Source organism: Octopus bimaculoides, chromosome 23 (assembly GCF_001194135.2).
Source record: "Octopus bimaculoides isolate UCB-OBI-ISO-001 chromosome 23, ASM119413v2, whole genome shotgun sequence".
Classification (NCBI taxonomy): Eukaryota; Metazoa; Mollusca; class Cephalopoda; order Octopoda; family Octopodidae; genus Octopus; species Octopus bimaculoides.
This window is the reverse complement of record NC_069003.1, coordinates 24854266-24858335: the sequence shown is the minus strand read 5'-3', so window position 1 is coordinate 24858335 and position 4070 is coordinate 24854266. Positions and strand designations below refer to the sequence as shown.

The 4070-nt window shown below is 36.4% G+C and overlaps 1 protein-coding gene across 1 annotated transcript in view; it reads left to right on the top strand.

Moving 5' to 3' along the window:
- Positions 1-4070, top strand: part of LOC106869230 (FMRFamide receptor) — a 103953-nt gene that overhangs the window by 88498 nt on the left and 11385 nt on the right. The window contains exon 2 of the mRNA XM_014914879.2: positions 584-641. The gene's annotated coding sequence lies outside the window, so the exon portion shown is untranslated. The remainder of the gene's footprint in view (positions 1-583; positions 642-4070) is intronic.

The window sequence follows — 4070 nt, the reverse complement described above, 5'->3', positions numbered from 1 at the left end:
ATTATGATTACTATTAATTATTATTATTATTATTATTATTATTATTATTATTATTATTATTATGATTATTGTGATTATTATTATGATTATTGTGATTATTATTATTATTATTATTATTATTATTATTATTATTATTATTATTATTATTATTATTATTATTAATGTGCTGAGCTGGCAGAATCGTCAGCTCGCTGGACGAAATGCTTAGAGGTATTTCGTCTGCCATCACGTTCTGAGTTCAAATTCCGCCGAAGTGGACTTTGCCTTTCAACCTTTCGAAGTCGATAAATTAAGTACCAGTTGAACACTGGGATCGATGTAATCGACACATCCCTTCCCCGAAAATGAACGCCCTTGTGGTAAAATTTGAAACCATCATCATTATTATTATTATTATTATTATTATTATTAGTAGTAGTAGTAGTAGTAGTAGTAGTAGTAGTAGTAGTATGATAGAGAAGTAGTTTAAATCTTTAGCGTCATTCTCCTTTTTCTTCAGACTCATTGACTTAGCAACATATTGAAGCAAAACCTTATTGTATGCAGTTTGCTAGATAAAAATCCAACGCTTGTCTTTTTGCAGCAACACGTTCCGCTACCCCAATCAAACCCCTGCCGCAATGTTTTCGATCCGTGTACAGGTATGTTGCATTTACTTCCGAGTGAAAGAATTTGAATCTGTGAAGTAATTTCTGTGTGTCTCGGACCGAGATATAAAAGAATGGAGACACAAATACAATACAACAAATATAGCCATGCAGAATCACACATAAAATCTAATACATGAACCAAATGCTCAAAAACTATGAAAGGGAGAAACATGTAATCAAAACCCTCGTAAAATGTAGCACAAAATACATTAGACTTGACTATATATTAACAATTGACATTGCGTCGTTTACGACGAGTGTTCCAGTTGATCTGATCAACAGAAGAGCCTATTCGTGAAATTAACGTGCAAGTGGGAAGGTATTTAACGAAGACGCGTACCTTTAACGTAGTTTTCTGGGAGATTCAGTGTAGTTCCCAGAGAGGGCTGACCCATTGAAGTACATTTTTACCAGCTGAGTGGACTGAAGCAACGGGAAATAAGGTGTTTTGCTTAAGGACATAGAGCACCGCCGGTAATCGAATTAACAACCTTATGATCGTAAGCCAATCGCCTTCACACAATAAACTAATAAACCTTTCTACTATAGGCACAAGGCCTGAAATTTGTGGGGACTAGTCGACTACATCGACCCCAGTTTTTTACTGGTACTTACTTCATCGACCCCGAAAGGATGAAAAACAAGTCGACCTCGGCGGAATTTGAACGCACAACGCAGCGAAATACTGCTAAGCATTTCGTCCAACGCACTAATGATTCTGCCAGCATGCCGCCTTACTCAATAAATTAATAATTCTTTTTACTATAGGCACAAGGCCTGAAATTTTGGGGAAGGAGTAAGTCGATTACATCGACCCCTGTGCTCAACCGGCTTTTCGCCTGTCTTTATGATCTTGAGTTCAAATTCCTTGGAGGTCGGCTTTACATTTCCTCCTTTCAGAATCAATAAAAATAAGTACCAGCTGAACACTGGGGGCCGATGTAACCGACTTATCACCTCTCTCGAACTTGCTGGCTTTGAGTCCAATTTTGAAATCAGTGTTTGACCGTGATAAACAAATCAACATACGACTCCTGGTGCATGGTGTTAAAGGTCAAAATACCTTTGGCAGGAATGTTTACACGAACTCAACCAGTACATAATAAACAACTCAAAAACCAAATGCTACTAAATCTTGGAAATAAGAGTGTGAAGTTCTGAAAACTTCAGATATGTATTTATGAACTCTATTGTTTCAAACTAAATGTAAAAAGCTAACAAGAAAGCATGAAAAATCTAAATTAATAATGATAAACATTTTCGTATGTTAGTGTAGTTAATGAAACATATGTGTATGTGAATGTATGTATGTATGTATGTATGTATCTATCTATCTATCTATCTATCTATCTATCTATCTATCTATCTAACTATCTATCTATCTATCTATCTATCTATCTATCTATCTATCTATCTGTCTGTCTGCCTATTTATCTATCTATCTATGTTCGTGGGCATGTGTGCAGTATTTGGAGTCAGTACATGTACACATTTGTACATTTTGTTTTATGTATGCATTCTCATGCATGTATGCGACCTCCTTTATTTATTCTTTATGTATGTATGTATGTATGTATGATTGCACCCACGTATGTTATTAAGTTTTATTTCAAAATTTCTTGCCAATAGAGAAAGAACCATTTTCTAACCTAGATTCAAGGCTTCTTCATTAGAATTTCAACATCAATAAAATATGCGAGCATGTTTGTGGGTATGTGTGCAGTGTTTGGAATCAGTACATGTGCAAATTTTTACGTTTTGTCTTATGTATTCTCATGTTTATGTATGTATGCATGCATGTATGCATGTATGTATGTTTGTACGTACCTACGTACCCAGCTATCTTAGTTTCAATTTTAATGAACAAAAATAGCGTTGTTTTTTTTTCAAACATATTCTTGTATTAAATCATTCATTTTACAAGTATTGTTTCTATAGATATGTCTGCGTAGATACGGTTGCATCTGTGTCCGTGACAGGAAACATATCTCTGGGTGTGGGCATGTGTGGACGCGTGTATACTGGCTTGTATGTATGCGTGTGTAACGGTGTGGTGTGTATTAGTATCCATGTGGATATGTGTGTCCGTGTGGGTGTGTCTGAGAATGAATCTTACTGTGTCTATATTTTATCTAGTTATTTGCAAAAGAAATTCTTCATAGTATTTAGTTACCTCGTTTTCTGAATCTATTTTTCTCTGTACTGTATCGCATTACCACGTCTATTATAGTTGCTATTGTTGTTGTTCTGTGGAGGTGGGGGGTGATGGAAGTTTCTTTCATCGTAGTTTTGATTGTTGGTGTTGTAGTTGTTGTATCTGTAGTAGCTTGTGACGGTGGTAGTTGTGGAAGTTGGCACGGGTGTAGAAATTATAAATGTGACAGTTGAAGTTGCAGATGTTGCTGTAGAAGTTATGGCTAAGATAGCAAAAACAGCACTTGATGTGTTGTTGCGGTGGTTGTTATTGCAGTGGCTTTGATAGTTTTAGTTAAAGCACATGGCTCAGTGGTTAGAGCTTCGGACTCACAAACATGAACTTGTGAGTTCGAATCCTGTATCGGGCTGTGTGTTATGTTCTTGAGCAAGAAACTTTATTTCACGTTACCACAGTTCACTCAGCTGTAGAAATGAATTGTAACGTCACTGGTGCCAAGCTGTATTGGCCTTTACCTTTCCCTTGGATACCATTGTGGCATGAAGAGAATATGCTGGTTTGTGTGGGTAACTGCTGGTCTTCCATAGAACAATTTTGCCCAGACTTGTACCTCGGAAGCGAACTTTCTAGGAACAATCCATGGTCATTCATGACCAAAGGGATCCATCATCCGTCCATTAAATGTACTAGTGGTAAATGTGAGCGTGGTAGTTTGTGGTAATTATTGCCGTGGCTGTAGTAGTTGAAGTGGTTGTAGTAGTTACGTTTCTCTAGTTGTTATGGTTGTAGGAATACTCTAAAATGGGGTACATGCTAGTGTCGTGGTACTTGCTATGATCGTGACAGGTATCGCAGTGGCAACTGTCGTTATTCTAACACTCACTGTGGTTATGAATACGATTGTGGTTGTGATGGTTATCAGGTTTCCGCTGACCGCAGGTGAGATTATGGTGGTGTTACATGTTATAATGGTGATAATGGTTTGCTGCTTTATTCTACAATAAAATTGAAGAATCTAAGTAAAGTAGCGTCTTTATTGCCATTCCAACACAAAGAGACAGATTTAATTCAACATTTTTTCATTGTTTCAGGATGTTATTTAGTTTTGCTCTATTCAAACAATGTCGTTAACAAAAAACAATCTTCCAAAACTATTTTCCGTATTATTTAATTACTTTGAAGGAATTGACATTGCAAAGGGTATCTTAGAATGACATTTACAGCGACCTTTAAGTTGTGCTACAAAAAGTACACACACACACACA